General features: G+C 40.1%; 1 protein-coding gene across 1 annotated transcript in view; it reads right to left on the bottom strand.

The window, feature by feature from the left end:
• Positions 1 to 24,339, bottom strand: part of LOC122808053 (TYRO protein tyrosine kinase-binding protein-like) — a 200,021-nt gene that overhangs the window by 108,580 nt on the left and 67,102 nt on the right. The gene's annotated exons all lie outside the window — the stretch shown is intronic.

Below are 24,339 nucleotides of genomic sequence, written 5' to 3'. Positions count from 1 at the left end.
ATGCAGCCATTAATAATGCTGATGTATCAGTAGTGGTAATGTTTTACAAGAACCCATGTTTTTCTGGGGAAAGAAAGGGCCAAGTCTAAATACGAGAGAAGCCTATTACAGAACTTATTCTGGCACTTAAGTTTTAAAGGACATGTGAAGTTCCTTGCAATTTATGTAAAGAAATAATTTCCGAAGACTGATAAAATGCCCCCTTTCTTGGTAATGTTTCTGTTTTGAGTTATTAACATCTGGAAAAGAATCCCTCTCCTTATTTTTATCTGACTCCACTTACTGTGGGAGACAGCACATGTTGTGCATTAATCAGAGGGAAAAAGCAAAATAAAAAAAAAAAAAAGAAAATGTGCCATCTCTCAGCAGAAGGTAATACTTGACTCTGGTAGCAGCAATAGTTGATCTCCCTGTCCAAGTATGCACAAGTGGAGGAACATGTTCAGTGACCTTTTACTAGCTCTCCATCCTTATGACCAGTCTTGTCTGCCTTGCAGTGCTATTCTGTGCTATCACTGCATCACTGAACAGGAAGAGGTAAATACTAGTTTCCTTCCTACAATGAGTACTTTGGACATTTGGATATTTACAGTTTAAATTTATTCTACATTTTGGTCTATTGCTTTGTGGCTTGTGTCATGTGCAGTGTGTCTAAGTGTAATTTTACTTGTGTATTGTTTGGATATTTTATAGGCTATGCAGTTCATTAGCCTAAAGCATTGAATTGTTGGCAAAATTGTTACAAAACTGCTGCACTTATTTAGCATTGACAGAATCAGTGGAGGCATCAGACTTGACAATGCATTTGCTGGAGGCAGTTTTTTGTACCATTTTTTATGTTTTGAATATAGTTTTCTTTTTTCATTGTTTTTGGCTGTGTCCTGTATACATGCAGGCACCTGTCTTCAAAAATATTTCCTGGTGATTTCTGGAGTGTGTGGTGTCACCATTGGAGTTATTGTATGAAGGATGCTATGAATATTTTGTGTTATGAACAGCTAAGGCAGCTATATTAAGAATATTTTCTTGATTTACTGCACTTGTACCTGCCTTCTAGAGTGATCGCCTATGTTTTTTGACCATTTTTAAAACATTTATATAATTCCATAGCAAAAATATTCATTTCTCTGTTTGTTGGCTTTTCTAGTTGTGTATGCCTCCATGTCTCTTTGCAAAAGGGTGAATTAGCCAGGGACATACTTGTTTGTTGTTTAATCTGCACTTGAGAGCTGCTTTTGTTGTACTTTTACATTAAGAAATTCCAGGTCATTCATCTTGTAACATAAGGTGATTACCTGGTCTCTCTGAGTTGGAAAGCACTGCAGGAAACTCAAAGTGTGATTGTTTATTGGCTAGAGGGCATAAGAGTTAGTTAACAGTCTTTCTTCTCTACTATAAATCAGGCAAGTTTGTGTGGAGTTGCCAATCAGGCAACCGTGGTTAGCAGTGCCCTGTATACTAGGAAATGCCTAAACAGTAAGATTTCCCTGTAAAGTTAGGATTAGATCAGAAACCTGTTAAATATGTGGCATTGTGTGGAAATAATCTGAGAGCAGCTAGCTTGTGCACTGAATAGCATTACCATATCTTAGCATTATATGGCATCTTGTCCTTAACCCAAGAAACTAGTTTATGTATCAAACAGCACTACCATGTCCTAGCACTATATAACATCTTGCCCTTAACCCCAGGAGTTGTTAAGACCCAATCCTTAATCCTACAATGCCCACCCTGTTACAGGAGTGGACAACATGGATATGCAAATTCCAAATGTCTCTGTGGTTAGCTTCATAGATTTTGCATCCTAAGGCAATGTAGCAATTGTCTGTTGTTCTAAGACAACCTAAGACGATAACACAGTATATGAGAGATGGAAATGCACAACTTCCTTTGGGGCAAAAATCTTGTATACAAACAAGGTTGTCAGTAATACTCACACTGCTCACCACACACACACACACACACACACACACACACACACACACACACACACACACACACACACACACACACACACACACACACAGATTGTCTGATGCTAAGGCATTTAAAAGAAACCTTCCCAGGTCATCTCAAAGACTTTTAAAGCCACCTAATGGAAACACCTCTCCTCAGCAATCACTAAAGCATATATCAAAAGCAACACCAAACATCTCACAAAGCCTACAAACAAAGGTCCCCAAGAACAAAGCACACAAGGCAAGCATATACTTTACCTAATACTCTTGTTATTATGGACTCCATTGTGTGGCACCCAAATACCTCACTCACCAGGTTAGACAAGAAGAAGATAATGGACAGTTGCCTATATTGAGCCAGGATCTGTAATATCATGCACACTCGCAAGTTACTGCATCCCAGGTATCAATATGATTCTATCATAATTCCTGTGGGTATAATGACTTTAGACATATCTTAGTGGACTATATGAAAAGAGATATAATGGATCTCAGAATATGTGTCAGATAGGTATCAGACATGCATTGAGCAACATTCTACCTTTACAAAGGCTGATGCCACAACATGGACATAAAATAATTAACTTTAATAATTGTCTTCTTGTATCACTCCAAGAGGATCCAATATCTGCCAACATAGGAGGACATGGTAAGCATACTATGTTAATTTGTCAAGGATAAACTATACCTGCTCCTGCTAGGCTTTCAGATATTGGCTAAAACTTTATTCACTCCCCTTAGACCCTTTTAATGCACTATAAAAAATATAAAATTTACCAACACACTGAAAAAGTCTTCAAGCAACTTTAAGGAGTTGCTGCTCAATTTTCAAAACCTAAAAAAAAACTCCACACCCTTCAAGCCATCCTCACTCTAGAGACTGTAGACATCTGTGCCATGACTCAAACTTGGTTTAAAGTTGTTGAAAGTAGTATGGAAGTGCAAGGCAACAATGCCTTCCACACACTTTTACCAACAACAGCACAAACTGGGGCCAACGGTGGAAGTGTCTCTGTCTATGTTCATAACAAACATACCTCCAGATTGGTTAAACAAGATGAAATCATGGAGTTCATCCACATGCAAGTCACCATAGATAAGTTCACTCAACCATATCATGACTAGCAATAGATCACCATCTATGCCTCTAGAGTCCCACTAAACCAACTAGAGGTGTTCACCATCCAACTAAACACCTTATTGATAGATGAATTTAACACAAACACACTTGAAGAGATAGTGGATGCTCCTTTTAGAAGATCAGATGTATTGGATCTGGTAATCACCAACATGGGATTTCACCCCCCCATGTCACATCCTCACTGATGAGGTGGATCACAAAGCTGTCCCATTTGAAGTATAAATGAACCCAGAAAATCCAGCTAAACCGGTAACAGTTTGGAACTATTCAAAGGCAAACTACATCCTATTTTATAGTTTCATAGTATAGTACTAGGCTATCTGCCCTAGGGCATTTATAAGCCTAGCCAAAGTGTATGTGGCTTTCGCCACCCCATGTAATGATACAAAAGTGTACACTTTAAATTAAATTTAGTTTACTGTGCCTCTATCTAGCAATGACACAGAGGTGACCCCCGGGGTAAACCTATGATCACCCATCCATTCGTCCAGATTTCTCTTGAAGAGAGTCAGTGAGGGGCTCTGCCTAACATGGACAGGTATCCTGTTCCAGAGTGCGGGAAGCCTCTGGGTTATGAATCTGTCCCTCCAGCATGTCCTATTCATATTTGTGCTGAGGTTTAGATCTTTAGCTCTCATGGCTCTGATGGATTTGGATTTTTTGAGGTGGAGCATGTCCATTAATTCTGAATTGGACATGGCCTTGTACGTAAGGTACAGATCACCTCTGAGCAGGTGGTATGCTACTGAATAGAGCTGGAGCTTTTTCAGTCTGGCAGCATATGACATATGCTGGAGACCCTTGATCCTCTTGGTAAGGTACTTTTGGGGTCTCTCCAGCTGCTGCAGGTGCCGGGTGAGGTACATACCAAATGGGGCATTGTACTCAATCATAGGCCTGATAAGGGAGGAATATAAGGGTACAATGACATCATTTGATCTGGATGTGAATCCCTTCATGATAAGGTGGGCAAGGTAGAAGGTCTTTCTAACCACTTTGGCGATGTGGGTGTCAAATGAGAGGTCACTGTCAACTTGGGTCCCCAGGTCTCTGATTACTTTTTCCATACTTAATGGATTACCACCTATGTGGTAATTTGTGGGTACTTTGTTTATTCCAAAGGGGATGACTATACATTTTTGGCATTTAGTTTAAGGCCATGACTCTGGCACCAGTTGTCTGTTTTTGTGAGGCCCTTCTGGAGGATGCATGTGTCAGCTGGTGTGTCGACTATGGTGCCTAGTTTGCAGTCGTCTGCGAACTTTGTCAGCCACAACCCCCCTATGTTTGCCTGCACATCTGAGAAATAAATGCCGAACAAGAGGGGTCCCAAGACAGAGCCCTGTGGGACTCCACTTGTGACTGGCTTAGAGTCTGACATAGCTCCAGCTATTCTGACTTTGTGGGTTCTGTCCTTTAGCCAGTTTGCAACCCATGTTGTGACAAATGGGTTTACATTTAAGCTGTTGAGCTTGTCTATGATGCCTGAGTGGGGTATTGTGTTGAAGGCTTTTGCCAGATCCAGGTAGGCTGTATGAACTGCCTTGCCTTCATCGATGGCTCTAGTGACTGTTTCAAAAAAGTCCACCAGGTTTAAAAGACAGAATCTGCCTTTTACAAAGCCAAACTGGGTAGAGTCAATGGTCTATAGGTCCCCGATGTCTTTGTTTATGAGTTCCATAATGATCCTTGCCATAGCTTTGCAGACCAGGCTGGTCAAGCTTATGGGGCGGTAGTTTCCAGGGTCTGTAGAGGTGCCACCTTTGTGGAGTGGGACCACTGTAGCTGTACGCCAGTGTTCAGGGATGTATCCTGTAGCAAGGCTAAGATTAAACAGCGTTCTTATGTGCGGGTTTAGCTCCTCTAGGAGTTCACATAGCATGCAACCCGGGACACCGTCAGGTCCCATGGATGCTGTATTTTTAGCTTTGCTGAGGGCAGCTCTCAACTGGACATCTGAGATTTCAGGGAGGTTGCATTCAGCTGAGATATTTATTTTGTCTTTTGGGGGAGAGGGAGGGGAGAAATTTGCACTGAACCTGTCTGCCAGTATGTTGGCAATATCTGTAGGTTCAGTGTATTTTTTCCCGTTGTGAACTAACTCTGCGCTTATCTGAGGGTTTCCAGTCAGGTTTTTAACATAACTGAAGAAGGCCTTGTGATTACCTTTAGTGTCCTTAGTGATTTTTTCTCTCGAAGTTGGCCTTTGATGATTTTATTAGCAAACTTAGTTTTTTGCTAGTGCTGATCAGGGATGCCTTCCCTTTATGGTATTTTGCTCTGTCTTGCAGTAGCTTCCTACTCTTGTTATAAAGTTTGTTTATGGCTGGGGTCCACCAGATAGGATGCTTGCCTTTGGTGGAAAGGGTCTTGGTTTTATTTGGGATTGCATGATCCATGCATTCTTGGAGATGCCCGTAGAAAGCATTTGTGAAGGATTCAGCAGTGTGGGATGTGGTTTCCACTGGCCCAGGGGGCTTGAAGGATACCATTTCAGTCCTAAGGAGTGTAAAGTCGGCTTTTGAGAAGTTTCTCACTGCAGTCTTTTGTGCTGGGGGTGGAGGTGGGATATGAATATCTAGGGTTATTAGTTTATGGTCTGATCTCACTAGTGAGGGGTATACTTCCAGTGTTGAGCATTTTGTCCCCATGTTTGTGATGATCAGGTCAAGTATATTATTTCCCCTTGTGGGGGAGGTGACTAGTTGTTCCATCGCATTTGAGTTGATGAATTCCAGGAACCTTTGGGCTAGGGTGTTGGGGCTTGAGTAATGCACCCAGTCTATGTTTGGGTAGTTGAAGTCTCCCAATATGATGGTATTTGGTAAGACATTTATATCCTCCAGTGTCTTCAGGAAGGCTGAATGGAGCTCCTGAGATTGTGAGGGTGGTCTGTAGCATGCTACAAGTTGTATAGCAGTTTTGCCTACGGTTATTGCACATGGATGGTCTCCGATGCTTCATGCGTTGCCACTAACCTGGAGGTGTGGGTGTCTTTATTGAATATGGACACTCCCCCTCCTTTTGTGGTTCGGCCCAGGTTTTGGGGCCGAAATGCATGATACGAGGTATAACCTGGTAGGGCTAGGGTGCTCTCAGGAGCCTTGAACCAGGTTTCAGTTACTGCACAGACATCAATGCTCTCCATACTGAGGGGTGCTTCGAGAGCCTGCATCTTGAGATTTAGACTTCTGGCGTTGAGCAGCATTACCCTTAGTTTGTTTCCTTTATTGTTTTCTAAGGTGGTGGGTTTGTCTTTTGAGCCTTGCCTAAAAAAGGCACTATGGGGGTGGCAAGAGCCTTAGCCCATATCCGGAAGCCCAGTGGTGACAGGTGCAAGCCGTCCCTTGCGAAGCAGCATGGCTTGTCCAGCATGTCATCCCAAGCAGACAGATATTGGATCCCCCTAGAATGACACCAGTAATTGAGCCAATTATTAAAGCTGATCATCATGTCTTTGTATTGTGGCATCATTCTTGGTGAGGGCAAGATGCTGCTCAGGGTCAGGGTCATACCGGTCTGGGCTACATAATCATAGAGCTCCTCTATGTCTCTTTTCATGTAGTCCAAGGAGGTACATCTCAGGTCATTCACGCCAGCATGTACAATGACGGAATCATATTTGTACTTGCTTTGGAGTGACCTGAGTGCTTGTGTTATGTGGCGGATCCTAGCTCCCGACAGGCAGCTCACCATTACCCTCTCTTTGTTCAGCCTGGTAAGCAGGACGTCAGTGTGTCTGACTATAGAGTCACCTATTGCTAGTGTATCAGGCATGGTGTTTCGCCTTAAGGGCTGTGATTGTTTGGCACACTGACTTTGTGTACTATGTGTTGCTTGTGCAGAGTTTTGAGGTGGTGTTTTCTTGAATGTCTGCTTTGGGAGCCTCTGTTGTTTCAGTAAGTTTTTATTAGAGCCTCTGAGTATGTCTTTGTGTTACTATGTGTTTGGTTTGCAGTTGTGGTTGGTTTATGTGAGACTGGGTTTGTTGTGTGTGTGGTTACCTTCTCCTCCTGTCTGGTCTTGCTAGTCCTGTGTTGAGAGAGTTCAGCCTCCACTTTGGCTATATAGTTGCATCTCTCACATGTGTTTGTGTTTGTTGGGAGGAGGAGAGGGTTGTCTGTGTACATGAGAGAATTGTAACATTGTCTCAGGATTCCCAGATTAACCAGCTGAACTGGAGAGGACGTCAGTAATATACCACTCGACATGCCAGAATAGTATAAGGGGGTGATGTGTAACTGGGTCAGAGAGAGGACTTTGAAGGGAAGTGGGTATTAGCACGGGTTGTAGGTGGATGTAGTGCTTACGTTAGTTTAAGGGTGCTTCACTTAAAAGAAAGGTTTTAGGAGCAAGTGTTATGCTTATAATAAAGCAAATAGACTGATTTTGTTGAAAGTAGAGCTTTCTTAAGGGAAAAATTGAAGTGCAGACTTGGCGGAGCCAGGAATAGTTTAAGCCTGTTTAACCGGTGCTGCGCTATGCGCACAATCGCGCAAAGCTGAGCAAACACGGATTTTAAACAGGGAACTTCAAAAGAGCTGGAAATGGTCCAAAACGACCAATTACTACAAGCTCTTGTGCTGAGGTCACTCCTTCAGGGACAGATAGGCTGCTCAAGGCTCCCCACTCCCACTGGTGAGCAAAGAAGCTTCCTTCTATCCAAGTAAGGCAATGGACAACACAGGAACTACACCACAGTCCAGAATACAGCAAAGCTGATATACTGGTCTAAACTAGTCGAGAAAGGCGGGAAAACAAGGATTTTTTTTTTTTTTTGTTTTTTAGGTTAAAAAGTACACAGAAATGCAGGAAAAACAGTAATAAATCACTTACACAGGCTAGGTCACTTTAGTGGGTAGCCTCAACAGTTAAATTTAACAACAGACTTTTGACCAAATGTAACTTTAAGTGCAGATAATGTACAATGCAAAAAACAGGTAATAAAGCAGTTTAAACTTGTTCAAAGTAAGAAAAGGAAGGTCTCTCAGGTAAAAACAGCAAAAAAATACTTAGATCAGGAAAGTAGTCACTTTTCTCAGTTCTCTGCTGCTAGCACCACTCTGCAGGACCACGAGGAATTGTTTCTGAGTAGTATAGCCAGAAAAAATGCTCATAGGTGGATTTTAAACAGGGAACTTCAAAAGAGCTGGAAATGGTCCAAAACAACCAATTACTACAAGCTCTTGTGCTGAGGTCACTCCTTCAGGGGCAGATTGGCTGCTCAAGGCTCCCCACTCCCACTGGTGAGCAAAGAAACTTCCTTATATCCAACTAAGGCAATGGACAACACAGGAACTACACCACAGTCCAGAATACAGCAAAGCCTGTATACTGGTCTAAACTAGTCGAGAAAGGCGGGAAAACAAGGATATTTTTTTGTTTTGTTTTTTAGGTTAAAAAGTGCACAGAAATGCAGGAAAAACAGTAATAAATCACTTACACAGGCTATCTCACTTTAGTGGGTAGCCTCAACAGTTAAAGTTAGCAACACACATTCAACCAAATGTAACTTTAAGTGCAGATAATATACAATGCAAAAAACAGGTAATAAAGCAGTTTAAACTTGTTCAAAGTAAGAAAAGGAAGGTCTCTCAGGTAAAAACAGCAAAAAAATACTTAGATCAGGAAAGTAGTCACTTTTCTCAGTTCTCTGCTGCTAGCACCACTCTGCAGGACCACAAGGAGCTGTTTCTGAGTAGTATAGCCAGAAAAAAATGCTCTGGGGCGGATGTTAAACAGGGAACTTCAAAAGAGCTGGAAATGGTCCAAAATGACCAATTACTACAAGCTCTTGTGCTGAGGTCACTCCTTCAGGGACAGATAGGCTGCTCAAGGCACCCCACTCCCACTGGTGAGCAAAGAAACTTCCTTCTATCCAAGTGAGGCAATGGACAACACAGGAACTACACCACAGTCCAGAATACAGCAAAGCCTGTATACTGGTCTAAACTAGCCAAGAAAGGTGGGAAAACAAGGATATTTCTTTGTTTTTTTTTTGTTTTTTTCGGTTAAAAAGTACACAAAAATGCAGGAAAAACAGTAATAAATCACTTACACAGGCTAGGTCACTTTTGTGGGTAGCCTCAACAGTTAAATTTAACAACAAACTTTCGACCAAATGTAACTTTAAGTGCAGATAATGTACAATGCAAAAAACAGGTAATAAAGCAGTTTAAACTTGTTCAAAGTAAGAAAAGGAAGGTCTCTCAGGTAAAAACAGCAAAAAAATACTTAGATCAGGAAAGTAGTCACTTTTCTCAGTTCTCTGCTGCTAGCACCACTCTGGAGGACCACGAGGAGCTGTTTCTGAGTAGTATAACCAGAAAAAAAAACCGGTCAGGGGCGGATTTTAAACAGGGAACTTCAAAAGAGCTGGAAATGGTCCAAAACGACCAATTACTACAAGCTCTTGTGCTGAGGTCACTCCTTCAGGGACAGATAGGCTGCTCAAGGCTCCCCACTCCCACTGGTGAGCAAAGAAACTTCCTTCTATCCAAGTAAGGCAATGGACAACACAGGAACTACACCACAGTCCAGAATACAACTTGTCAAAATTCAAAGCACCTCCTAACCCGGAGACTGCATGTACCTATGCAGAATGAGTACCAGTGCAGAATGAGTACCAGTACAAACATGCAAATGGCTACAGAGAGGCTGTCATACCTACCAGAAGTAGATCCAAAACAAATACTAAAAACAGACCCCACTAGTGGAATCCTCACCTAACAGAATGCATAATTAAAGAAGAAAAATTGTGGCCAAAATCAGGAAGAGCAACTCCCTTAAAGACAACTTGCTCTTTTATACAATTAAACAAGAAACTAAGAGGTCTACTTAAGTTCAACAAGGCCAGCTATGAGATCAAGGATAGCCTCACAGGCTAAGAAAAAACAGAAGGCCTTATTCAGCTATGTCCAGAATCTTAGAGGTAACACACAACAGTGTGCTGAACTGGTTCTGAATGGTACCACCTTCACTTATCAGGGTGACATAGCAAATCTACTGGCAGATAAATTCAGCTCAAATTCCCCTCCCCCACACTCTCCCTCCAGCTACACCAGGTGAAAACCCCTCCAACACACTTCCCCCAGCAGGGAAAGGTCATGGTAGCACTTGTTAAAGCTGAGAACACTTCCTCCACGGTTGCAGACATTTGTGATTGCCTCATGTAACGTGACCTATCGAGACTGCTAGAGGCACTCTTCAACTTTATCCTTGAAACAGACTACATTCCAGGCGAATGAAGCACAGCAACAGTCATTCCCCTCCTCAAGGGAGGACCATCAACCGACCTGTGGAACTACAGACACATCAGTCTAACAAGCCAAATATGCAAAGCTATGGAATGCATTATCATGACATGATACACAAGGAAATTGACAACCTACAGACCTGGATCCATCCCAATTTGGCTTTATTCAGGGAAGGTCATGTCTACTTAACCTGATAGCCTCTTTTGAGTGGGCCACCAAGGCAATGGACAAGGGTAAGACAGTTCATAATGCATATTTTGACCTGGATGAAGCTTTTGATACAATACCCTTTTCAGGCATTATTAACAGGCTCTCTGAAATGTGTATAAAATCTTACATAACTTGCTGGATTGCCAGCTGGTTCACAAACAGGACCCAAGAAGTCTGGATTGGTGAGACCACCTCCAGCAACAGGCCAGTTACCAGTGGAGAAACCCGGGGCTCCATGATGGACCTGCTCCTGTTTGGTATCAACTTTTTGGAAGCCAAGGCTAATGTTCAAGGCCTCTGGCTTCCCAAGTTCAAAGATAACTGTAAAATGGAAGCTATTATTTATTCCTCCCAAGGCACCCACATCTTGCAAGTGGGTTTAACACAGACAAATGATTGATGCCAAAGCCATGGCCTAAAACTCAGTGTCAAAAACTGCATTATAATGCCCTTTGTGAAACTGCCACCACAAGTTAATTACTTCATTGATAAAATACCAGTAAGAGTCGGCCCAATATTAAGGGATCTAAGAACATATTTAGACAGTAATCTGGCCTTCGACCAACACTTAGCCAAGATAGCAAGAAAAATCATTCTATGTTGCCAAATTATACATGAGGCTATGGCCAAGAAAGTTATACTACCACTCTACCCAGCCATTGTCAGGACTATCATTTAACAGAATGTCATCTTTGGCATGCATCTAACCAGACACTTGCAACAGCTGGAATGCCTACAAAGGTTTCTCACCAGGAAAATTCAAGGCATAGCTACCCTGTTCTACAGTGATCACCTGAAGGCTCAATCTCTGTATTTAGTCTCCTCTAGGTTGCTGAGAGAGGATCTTTGCCTGGCTTACATGGCTTTCTCAGACCCAGCCTGGATGGATCTGTTGTGCATTTGCAAAACAAACAGAACCAGAAACACTAGATCCATGGATCCGAACTTTGCTTGTGGCATAAACAGAAAATGATGGAAAGACAGATATGTTTCCCAAAGGCTCCCCACACTATGGAATAGGCTCCCCATCCATGTAAAACAGAGCTCTCCCTGACACCATTCAAATGAAATCTTGAGAATTGGATGCGAAATTCATAAATTTACCCATGGTTCAGTTCTCATGTCCCTTATGGACAGAGGCAGTTAGTAAGAAAAGTATCCTAACCCCCCCCCCCCCACACACACACACACAAACACAAGTCCTTTGTTATCTCCCTATTAACATGCCCAACCCATATAGATGCCCATGATACTCGGGACCCAAATGGTTTGGGGAGTGTATCTACGATTGCAATGGCCCTAGTGGACATTAGCCTAGTAACAACATAAGAACCTATGAACCCATGAACATTCTGTAGCTGCTCTTTGAGTATTGTAGACGTTCTGGTTTGTAGTTTACAACTTTTTCAGCATGCTGAGAAGCAACAAGACATCCCACTTCTTTGAATACTGATTTTTATATTGTAGTGTTACTGTTAAAATATTTATGTACTTATATTTACACATTTATTACCTTTCCTATTTATATATATGTTGTTGTTTCATAATGTACTGCATTGCTTCTGTGTGGTGTGTTTTTCAGGTGCTTAGAATATAAGCATTATAAAAAATAAAAGTCGAAATTGAAAGATGAAGTTTGTAAAAATTCAGGTTAAATACACTGTGACAGAAACACCGGAAATGGCAGTAGCACTGTGATTTTTTTTTTCTTTATGGAACGGGGAAAAGCCACTATGCTTTTATATCACCTTGCACATAATTAGAATGTCAGTGCTAGCTGAAAGTATCAGAATCTTTCTCATTCGCTAAGGACACATTAGGAATATGTGCTTATATTTATGCTGGAAATCATGCAATTATAACTCATGTTTGATAGAATGTCAGCACAATCAGATGAAAAGTCATGCAGTTCAACCTCTGTCCACAAAAACACCAATTTTATTGTTATTATGTTAATGTTTGATTTTGGGAACTGGGAAGAAGGGCAAACAGCATGACACTGATAAAGACTGGGTTGCAATATAAATGCAATCTATGTTTTGGCTCATCTTCTATGTTTATTCTGCTTATTTCAATAACATATTTCAGAAAAAAAGTTACTGAAATGACAATATGATACTTTAAATTAATATGGTTCATTGTACAAGTTATATGGATATGATGGTGTAGTGATCATCGTAATTAACAAGAAATAGCACATCTACAGGTAAACTATACACACTCAGTGGCTGTGATCTCAGTAAGTTGTATAAATATAGTTGGAGTCACTCATTTATGTTTTCCTTGCATGTTGGTTATGAAACAGAACCGTAATCGTAGACCTGTTGATATAGGATATGGAATCACAAAGTGTTAGTGGTAAAAGTAATGGCCTCTTCTTTTGTTATTGTTTCATACATTTCTCCACAAGATCCATATTCAGCTAAAGTTTACACTTAATTGCACATGCAGCAGCAACATCATGATATTTCCTGAAGTCATTAAAGATTTTTGTGTGAAATGCTGTCATTCATCTGATCCCAAAGTTTTCCTGTTTTGTTCTTATGCTTAGCTAAATCAGCAGCAATGCATCACTTCACCAGTTTCCGCATTCTACAGTTATTGTTAAGAATCTAATCTGAGGAACTCATGTTTTTTTTTTACTCTGTAATACACAGACATAATTTGTATAAAAAGGAAGTTGCTCTTGGATTATTCAGGACAGAGGTTCGCATGGATTGGAATAAAGAATACTTTTGCATCATCTATGCCATAATTTTGCACTACTCGTAAATCTATCCTGATAATATCGGTATTACATGTGTAAGCAAAAACATTCATTTTATGGTGCATTTGTCGGCAATGCAAGTCATTGAAAGATGCCCACGTACAGTGCAAATAGAACATTTTCTGGGGAGTCCCATTACCCTTTCCATGAAGGGCCTGTACTAGCATAATCCTTGACGAAAAAAAAATCAGTGAATCAGAAAGATAACCTTTTGAAGAACTGAATAATTTCCCAGCAAATTCATCAGCATTGCCCTTGACACACTCCAGTATGAATGAATTCTTTGTCTACTATAATGTCTGTGAAGTCTGAAAGAATTCAGCATTTCTGTATCTCATCCAGACACTATTCAGTGACACATAGTAATTTCCTTTATGGACTAATTTATGTTGTTGTGTCTTTCGGCTTATCCCGGTTAGAGGTCGCCACAGCGGAACTCCGGTCCGCTAATGTTTGGTAGTGGATTTTTACGTGCTGAGTTTCTAGCCCTGATGCACAACCTTCAACGAAGGCACGCCCATTCACTCATGCCTCCACACAGAAGACGCTCTAGCTGAGAATCGAATGGGACAACGTCTTGCTGTGAGGCGACAATGCTACCGCAGCACCACTACCGCGGGTTTTAAGGACTAATTTACTATATCTCTCAAATCCATGACTGCAGGAGAAGTACAGAGCAATGCAAGTAAGAAACGTGTTTATTTGAGAGATATAGTAAATTACTGCAGGAGAAGTACAGAGCAATGCAAGTAAGAAACGTGTTTATTTGAGAGATATAGTAAATTATGGACTAATTTACTATATCTCTCAAATAAACACGTTTCTTACTTGCATTGCTCTGTACGTCTCCTGCAGTCATAGATTTTTCCATATTTTTTGATCTGAAATACCTTTTTTGTATAATTTTTGATGAGTATAGGCAAATTGATTTGGGCATCAATACCATCCTGTCTCAAAGTAAATGTATTATACTAGCCTCTACAAAATGCAAATATGTACAGCTGTTAATTAGGCTTTTTGTGGACTTTTTAGCTGGGTTACCTTTTCTTATTATGTACTGCAGTCTATCTTGTGATAAAGTTCAGTTTTCATAGTATGAGTTGTCCAGACCTCCAGTGAGAAAAAGCATGCACCTTCTCTATAGGTTCATAGGTTCATAGGTTCATACTAGGCTATCTGCCCGAGGGCATTTACAAGCCTAGCCCATAGTTTTGTGGCTTACGCCACCCCTTTAGTATGGGGAACTATACCCATTATTTTGCTGTGCCTCTGTTGAGCAGTGACACTGAGGTAATCCCTGGGGTATATCTGCGATCTCCCATCCATTGGTCAAGATTTCTCTTGAACAAGGCCAGCGAGGTGCTCTGCCTCACATATACCGGGATTTTATTCCACAGCATAGGGAGTCTTTGGGTGATGAATCTATCCCTCCAGCACGTCCTATTAATAGCCGTGTCGAGGTTTAAGTCTCCCGCCCTTGTGGCTCTGACGGATCTAGATTTTTGAGGTGAAGCATATTCATCAAATCTGGGTTTGACATGGCCTTGTATGTTAGGCAAAGGTCACCTCTGAGCAAGCGGTGCGACTGAATAGAGCTGGAGTTCTTTCAGTCGGGCAGCATAGGACAGATGTTTGAGACCCTTTATCCTTTTGGTGAGGAAATTTGTGGCCTCTCCAGCTGCTGCAAGTGTCGGGTCAGATACATTCGAATGGGGCATTGTACTCAATCATTGGTCTGATGAGTGATGAGTATAGGAGACTATGACCTCCCTTGATCTAGATGAGAATCCCTTCATGATAAGGTGGGCAATGTAGAAGGTCTTCCTAACTACTTTAGCTACATGGGTGTCGAATGACAGACTACTATCAACCTGGGTCCCCAGGTCCCTGATAACTTCTTCTGTACTCAGTGGATTGCCACCTATTTGGTAGCTAGGGGTAACCTTGTTTTTCCCGAAGGGTATGACTATGCATTTTTGGCATTTAACTTTAGGCCATGGCTCTGGCACCAGTTATCCGTTTCTGTGAGACCCTTCTGAAGGATATCTGTGTCAGATGTGTTTTCTACTATGGCCCAGTTTGCAGTCATCTGCAAACTTTGTCAGCCATAACCCTCCTGTGTTTGCTTGTACTTGGAAAAGTAGATGCCAAACAAGAGTGGGCCCAGGACTGAGCCCTGTGGTACACCACTTGTGACAGGCTTTGAGTCTGACATGGCGCCAGCAACTCTGACCCTGTGGGTTCTGTCACTCAGCCAGTTTGCAACCCATCTTGTGATGTATGGGTTAACATTTAAGCTGATGAGTTTTTCAATGATACCCGAGTGGGGTATTGTATCAAAGGCCTTCGCCAGATCAAGGTAGGCTGTATGGACTGCCTTTCCCTCATCAATGGCTTTGGTGACTGTTTCAAAAAGTCAACCAAGTTTAGAAGGCATGATCTGCCTTTGACAAAGCCAAACTGGGATGGATCCAAAGTCTGCAAATTCCCTATGTCTTTATTTATGAGGTCCATTATGATCCTCTCCATGGCTTTGCAGATAAGGCTTGTCAAGCTAATGGGCGGTAATTTCCAGGGTCGGTGGAGGCACCGCCTTTGTGAAGTGGGACCACAGTTGCAGTGCGCCACTCCTGGGTGCGTATCCAGAGGTAAGACTATGATTAAGCAGCTGTCCTAGCTGTGGGTTTAATTCCTCGTTGAGTTCGTGGAGCACACAGCCGGGGACACCATCAGGTCCCATGGATGCTGTGTTTTTGCTTTGGAGAGAGCAGTTCTCACTTGGGCGTTGGAGATGTTTGGGGGCTGCAATCGCTTGGTATAGATATCTCTCCTTTTGGGAGTTTGCACTGAACCTGTCAGCCAGTATGTTGGCAATGTCTGTAGGATCAGTAATCTTCACATCATTTTGAACTAGTTCTGAGCATATCTGGGAGTTTCCTCCCAGGTTTCTAACATAGCTAAAGAAGGCCTTATGATTGTCTTTTGAGTCTTTAGCTATTTTTCTCTCAAAATTTGCTTTGGATGATTTCATGAGAGCTCTTAGTATTTACTTATAGTGATCAAGGGTGTCTTACCTTTTAAGGATTTTGCTCTATCTTGTAGTAGCTTCCTCCTTTTGTTGTAGAGTTTGTTTATGGCTGGGGTCCACCAGAGTGGACGCTTGCCTTTGGTACAAAGAGTCTTTGTTTTGCTTGGGATTGCCTTATCCATGCAGTCCTGCAGGTGCTGGTAGAAGGCATTTGTAAGTGATTCAGCGGCTTGAGTACTGTTTTCCGTCGGCTCGGGGCCTTAAAGGAGACCACACTAGTTTTTAGAAGTGTGAAGTCGGCTTTCGAGAAGTTCTTTACTGTGGTCTTTTTATTTCAGGTGGGGTGGGATGAGGACCTCCAGCGAGATTAGTTTGTGATCTGATCTCACCAGTGAGGGGTATACTTCTGGTGTTGAACATTGTGCTCCCATGTTCGTGATGATGAGATCAAGTATGTTTTATCCTCTTGTGGGGATGGTGACTAGTTGTTCCATGGCATTTGAGTTTATGAATTCCAGGAACTTTTGGGCTAGGGTGTTTGGGCTTGAGTAGTGTTCCCAGTCTATATTAGGGTAATTGAAGTCACCTAGTATGATGGTGTTTGGTGATACATTTATCCCTCTAGTGTTTTCAGGAAGGCCATGTGAGGTTCCTGAGTTTGTGAGGGTGGCCTGTAACATGCTACAATTTGCAGAGCAGTCTTGCCTATGGTTAATTGCACCTGGATGGTCTCCGATGCATCGTGCGTTGCCACCAGTCTTGAGGTGTGGGTGTCTTTGATGAATATGGATACCCCCTCCTTTCTTGGTATTGTCCGGATTTTGGGGCGGAACGCATGATAAGAGGTAAAACCTGATAGTGCTGGGGTGCTCTCAGGAGCCTTGAACCAGGTTTCTGTCACTGCACAGACATCGATGTTCTCCATACTGAGAAGGGCCTCGAGTGTGTGCATTTTGAGATTTAGACTTCTGGCATTGAGCAGCATTACCCTTAGTTTTTTTCCTTTTTTGTGTTCTAGGGTGGTAGGTTTAGAATTTGAGCCTTGCCTAAAAAAGGCACTATGGGGGTGGCAAGAGCCTTTGCCAATATCCGGAATCCCAGGGGTGACAGGTGCAAGCCGTCCCTTGCGAAGCAGCGTGGCTTGTCCAGCATGTCATCCCAGGCAGACAGACATTGGATCCCCTTTGAATGACACCAGAGTTTAAGCCAATTGTTAAAGCTGATCATCTTATCTCAGTTTGAACTATGACAGAAATGTTTTAAAGGCTATTGCTGCATAAACTCTTCATGAATAGATTAGAGAATCATTGTTTAAGTAATAACAATAGTAGAAAAGCTAATTACATAAATATTCATCGGAAATATACTAAATAATAAACATGAACTGTAACAACTCTAAGTAAATATACATAATAAGTATATTAAATAATATGTTTCATGAATACATCTTTGAAATGATTTATATTTGTATTACATGCTGTATATGTACTAAGCTGAACATTTAAGTCCATTCAGAAAAGCCTTGGTTGAATTATTTGGTAAACAGTTTAAAATTATCAGTAGCATTATAACTTGCAGGCCAGGTTAGTAATCCTATCAGAGTCTCTCAATATCATAGCCATGAATACTTTTCAGTGTTACAAATGGCAAAACATTTGGCTGGTTAATTATACACAATGCATCCTCCATAACTACTATGTGTAATACATCTTAACAAAACTGCAATTACTTTTAAATCTTAGCTAGCAACCAGTCCTACTCCTCAGAACCATTCATTTTTATTGTACATTCAGCCTTTTACAAACAGCTGCCATATTATACCTAAATATCCAACTTCAGTTCCAGATACATCATTAATCCATAAAACTGCTTTCTTGTCCTTTCCATAATGAATACCCATTTGAAGATTATCGAGCAAACCAATGCAATGCATTTGAATTAGCTTATATTTGATATTATACAATGTCTCCCTATTAATATTCAAAAACGTGCACGCTGTTTGGCCACTCAACCAGTGAGCCAGTTTTAAATCCCACAATATACCAGTGGAAAAAGGTCCAGTTGCCCGGACTTTTTTCTGTTGGTATAAACTGCTCCAAAACCTTTTTTTTTTTTTACAATTAAAAAAAAAAGACAGAAAATGGCGCAACAGAGACTTTCTTTTTCCATTGTTTCCGTTTCAAAGCCTTGATGTACTGAGTATATGTGGGAATGCAAGTCCCATACACATGCACAGTACATCAAAACGCAGATACAGTATACCACAACCAGTGGAAGAACAGCAATCCGCCATTATACAAAGATATTATTTAAGAAAAGTAAGTATTTTTTTCATAAATAATGTCATTGTATAATAGCAATAATCGACTCTGTGGTTGTGGTATATTGAAGATTTACCCACATTTGCCTTTGTTTAATCACTCGGGCTTCACTCTAATGATTAAACCCCACCAACCATGGGTAAATCCTCAATATACCACACCATATCATCGGTTATTGCTTAAACAGATCATAGCACAACTTGGTTACCAATTTTAAGGAACCGTTGTCACATATTGAATTACCCCACTGTATGGTTATCATCATCATTCATCATTTGCATCTTCTTTTTCTTTTAGACAATTCAAGCAGCAGGCAAGGAAATATTACTAAACTGATGATGGTTTAATGAATGGTCTGTCAGAGATTAAAAAGGAGGGCACAATACATTTGGGACATTATATCTGTAGTGATAATTAGGAAATCGCATAACAGCATGCTTTCGTAACAATTTTCAGCTGATCTTACTAATTATGTGAACCCAGTGCAACTTCCATGACTCTAAGAATACAGATGTAAATGTATGCTCATATTATCAATTCCACATATTCGCTATGCCTTGCATTTGAGATGGGAATACTTTGGTCATGTTTCTGAATCAAATGATTTTCTTATTCTAATCCAGACATTTTCTCTGTCATAATAGGCATTACCATGAACAGTATCTATATCTGGACTCTATTTAACTTGCAGAAGCAAGGCAACAACAGATGTACTTTTCACATAAGAACACAAATTTATTGGGATTTGTTTAAATATATATCATTTATATATGATAATAAAGGAAATACTACATCATTTGATATGGGTACTGCTAATATTTAACCTTGTATGGCTTAACAATTTCCTTAAATTAATTTCAACCTTATGACCATGTACATCCATTATAACCCACTCCAAGATAAAGTTTATATTTTAAACATAATGGTCACCTGAATTGGAAGCCTAATAGCTACCTACAAACAATTATGAACCAGGTTATGACATCAATCTATAAACATTTATTTCCAATATATAACACAGCATATTAATGCACACTCACATCCATAACCAGAAATATAAATGCTACTTCAATTTTTGTCTACTGTTCATATGATGGAGCTTTAGTTCACTACCACTTATTAGCCATCATTTCAGCCATTAAATATCAACATCTTTGCCCCATTTAAAGCAGATTGTTCACTCCACAAAATTTAAATCAGAATATGTGATTCCCTATACCATGTGAAAATGTTCTGACTCTTTTAGAATAATGCACATTAATGAAATATAACAAGAAACCTTGCCTTCTAACAATCCTCTTAGAATATAGTCAGTCAGTAGCATCTGCTATAATTCAGCTAATGACAACTAGTTTATTTTTAATGTGAGTGTGAACTGCATTTTTTCTCAACTAGAAAGTTCATGAAACTTTGTGTAATCATGGTACTTATACAGTGTATTAGAAGTATTATCAGAATCACATTGACTCATCTAAAATCTTTCCAGTGAGTTCTGATACATCAAGAAACTCTAATTCTGATAACCGCATTCAGGAAACTACAAATGAAGCTTCTGTCTTGTGCACCACTATGTATGGAGACACTCTCACACACTAAAACTTCAGTCATATTACTGTGGCGAAGGTGCAACGTCCCATTTTCTGAAAGTGCTTTTGAGCACAAGTGTCTTGGCGCAATGAGATTCATTCCTATTCCCTTCAGTCTGCCAAATTATCTTGGAAAAACAGCATGAAGTAAAAACAGTTTAAAATACAATATAAATATAGATAGATAGACAGATAGATAGACAGATTTATCTGTATATAGTTGTTTAGATATGCATCTATAGATATGTATGTATGCAAAGTTTTAATACTATGCCATCAATAAATTGCCATCACAGCTTATTGTCCGTCAGATCAAAGGGATTCCTAGAAATTAGATACAAAGACTGTACTCAGAAAGAGGGAAAATTATAACATGTACTTCTGTGATGTAACAAAAACAGGCAAAAGAAGTTTTTTTTTTCTTTTTACTGAGTCTTTCACAAAATGCAGGGTAAAACAAGCTGCATATATACTCAACTAGCATCTGTAGAGGATCTATCATTTTCATCATATTGCCTCACAGCATCTTATTAAGGCTCAGCAAACAGATGTACAAGCTGCATCAAACTACAAAGTGTCACGCTAATGTGAGACAAGAGACTGGAACAGCTTTAGAAATACTAATAGCATGAAATGGGGCAACGCACGTGAGCTAACATAGAAATAATTGAGAGTCACATCAAAACATTCCCCAGCTGGCATCTTTAATAATCATGTATAATATTGCAGTGATGCACACATGGCAGGTGAAACTTGTATTGCAAAACATCATAAGCTGGTCTCTCTGATCATAAGCCACTGTGTTTTGTGGGCATGAAATAGATGTCAGTATTCATCTCTCAGGATGTAGCTTTGAAGTGAATTCCTTGACATCCATTTCTCAAACACACAATAAATTGATTATGATCACAGACAGAATCATAATCTTGTAGAACTAAAAGCACTTAAAAGTATTCAAATCAACTATTTATGTACTGTGGGCAAGCACTTTATCTTCCCACCTCCCAGTTGCCCTAGGGCTCCCACAAGGATCCATATTGGGACCTTTACTCTTCTTCATCCTTACAAATGACCTCCATTCTGTAATCCCACAGGCCACCTGCATCCAATATGCAGACGACTCAACATTTATATGCTCTGCCACTTCCCCATCAAAACTTCAGTCTCTAACCCAAAAGACCTTTAGCACAGTTGAAAATTGGCTTCTGCATAGATGTCTTATATTAAACCCCAAAAAAAACAAAAATGCTATTAGTCACCCCCACCCGTAGAACCTCCCCACCTAATTTTACTGTAACCTCTAGTAATGGAACTATTATATCTCCTGATCCTACCACTAAACTACTTGGGGTTCTAATTGATAATAACCTCTCTTATGAGCCTCACGTCAATAACACTGTAAAAACAGTTAATAAGAAATTAGGTTCCCTCTACAGGATCAAACCCTTTCTGACTCCACTAGCCAGGATTACCATTGCCCGCACCCACCTCATCTCTACTCTGCTTTATGCCTCTCCTATCTATACCAAATTATGTAAAAGTACTCTGAACAAACTGTCTACCTCCTACAACAATATTGCCAGATTTGCTGCCAGGTCCTCCTATAGAATCCATCATTGTATCAATCTGAATCAACTAGGCTGGCTAGAATTGCCAGATCTAATACTCTTCAATCAAGTAATAGTAGCCCACAAGATCCTGTATCAACCAGAAAACACACCTATACTCACTTCCCTAGTCACCCCCTATAATAATCTCAAAACCCTACGCTCATCTAACAAACTACTAGTACAAATAACTATATCTAATAACTCAGTTGGTGACACTCTGTTCTCTAATACAGTGGGTAAAACCTGGAACAGTCTCCCCAATCACCTAACCTCTCTATCCTCAGCTAACCTATTTAAAAGCAAACTTAAACCCTACCTTAAATCATACTGGCTATGCCCCTGTGCTAACCCAGATTAAATAACTAACCCTCCCCACGATACCTTGCTTCTTATCGCATTATCTTACTTAGGGCATGTGCCTATGTATATATTGTTGACTTTATTAACTATAACCAGTCTACTCTTGGACCTCATGTGTAATTTTACAGTATGAGTGTGTCCATTTACTTCTTCCCATGAATATTCACTAACATTTCGTTTTGACATTTTTTGTGTGACTTTCTAATTAATAGTGTCCTTTATACATACTAGCATTAGTAACACTAAGAACTGCTGCAGTTTTTTTTTTCCTACTCAAATGTTATATCACAAGACATACAATGTGTGCCTAAACCTTGTAAAGTTCCAATGTCTTTGTAAATATCATTGTCTTTGTGTACTTGTTTTTTTCTTTGAAACTTGTGGAACTTTTCTCCCTGAGCCTCCACTGAAAATGGACATACATCCAGTTGGACTAGCCCGGTCAACAAATGTAAAATAAAATAAATATTTGAAAGTGACAAATGTTATTAAAGATCACTATTGCCTTCTTCTAATTGCGTGCATTTATATGTTTAATCTAGGAATCTTATATTGTTCTCTTTTGGTTTGCCATCAAAATCTGTTAAATGTGTTTTCCCTATTTTAGTAAAGAAATCAAATGTTCTAGCACCTTCTGTTTCTCTTCATGTAATCTCAGAAAGGAGAAGTATTAATTCCATGTGCAACATGTCCGAGTTAAAATAATATGTTAGTGTAGTTTGCATACACTTTTGCTTTTTATGTGGCAGGGTTTGGCAGTATGCCAGCTACATCTTCCTAATTTAATCTGCTTTACCGTTGGAGTATCAGTGCTACAGGTTAATATGCCAGGGTTCTGTCCTACTACAGATAAATGAATTCATCAAAGGTGAAGCTGCCTTGTCTGAATGAGCAAGCATATTATCAGTCTTCAGTGGCACATTCAAGTCATTCAATCTTTGCAAGGCCAGTCTTAACGTGTGTCCTAGCATTACCAAACAAGTGCAGTTTTTTTTTTCTAGAAAAAAATGGGAAGACTTGACCATAATGTTTCCTTTATTTAACTCTTTTGATCCTACTTCCCTAAAGATGAACTGTTGGAGTTTTCTTCTTAGCTGACATTCCATTTAGACTCAATAAGTCTTTACTAAAATACCCATTGTTTTCATTATAGAGTAGCTTTCCTCAATCAATTAAATTTCCATAATTAATTAAAACATTTGATACTTTGGCCTGGATTTAGAAAGAAATTGTTGTGGCAAAAAGGTGTACTTTCTGAGATTGCAAAAAAAACTGCAATTCAGAGGCAGATTTGGAAAGAGGAAAGACATACTTTTCTGCTAATTTCCATGTCTCTGAATTGTGCTGTGTTACCACCTAGCCCTAGGCATAATCACTTCCGATGGCTCACGAATTGCATTGGCACAGGCATCCCCCTTATACACTCTCCCATATACAGATACACACACACACACACACACACACACACACACACACACACACACACACACACACACACACACACACACACACACACGGAAAGTGTAGCTTACTGCCCCAGATGAAAAATTGAATGGTCTAAGACAGATATTTAAAAGACAAAATGTATACTTAAGTCTTAAACGTTGACCTTAAACCTGCAAACTCTATATTAAATTCAGAAAAGATAAAAATACTCTATCTCCAAAAACAGGCAGCTTACAAAAAAGTATTTAATATGTGTCATATAAGACTTTGAGAGCCATGATGCCTATAACAGCTTGACCTGGGCAATAAAGGCAAAATGCAACATGTTATTACAGTAGCAGAGCTCAGGTCAGGAACAAAAATCAAATGATATACACATCAAAAGTAGATACAAAATACATATCAGGAAAATGCAAAACAAAACAGGAAAGACTAAAATTGTTAAAGACAGCATTCAGATTTCCAAATGTAAATTGGAAGGATGAAAATACACAGCAATATAAAAATTTAAAGGGATGAGGGAAGTAAAATAAAGCTAGAGTTGGGCTGGAGTATAGATGTTAAGCAGGTTTGTGGCAGAAAGGTAATAACTAAAATATGATGAAAGAAGAGGAGGAAGGACGAGAGGGAAGCAGTCGGTTAGAAAAGTGGAAGGA

Source organism: Protopterus annectens, chromosome 8.part0 (assembly GCF_019279795.1).
Source record: "Protopterus annectens isolate FY-2018-M chromosome 8.part0, PAN1.0, whole genome shotgun sequence".
Classification (NCBI taxonomy): Eukaryota; Metazoa; Chordata; order Ceratodontiformes; family Protopteridae; genus Protopterus; species Protopterus annectens.
Note: the sequence above shows the minus strand (reverse complement) of the source record. Positions and strands in the feature narration are given on the sequence as shown.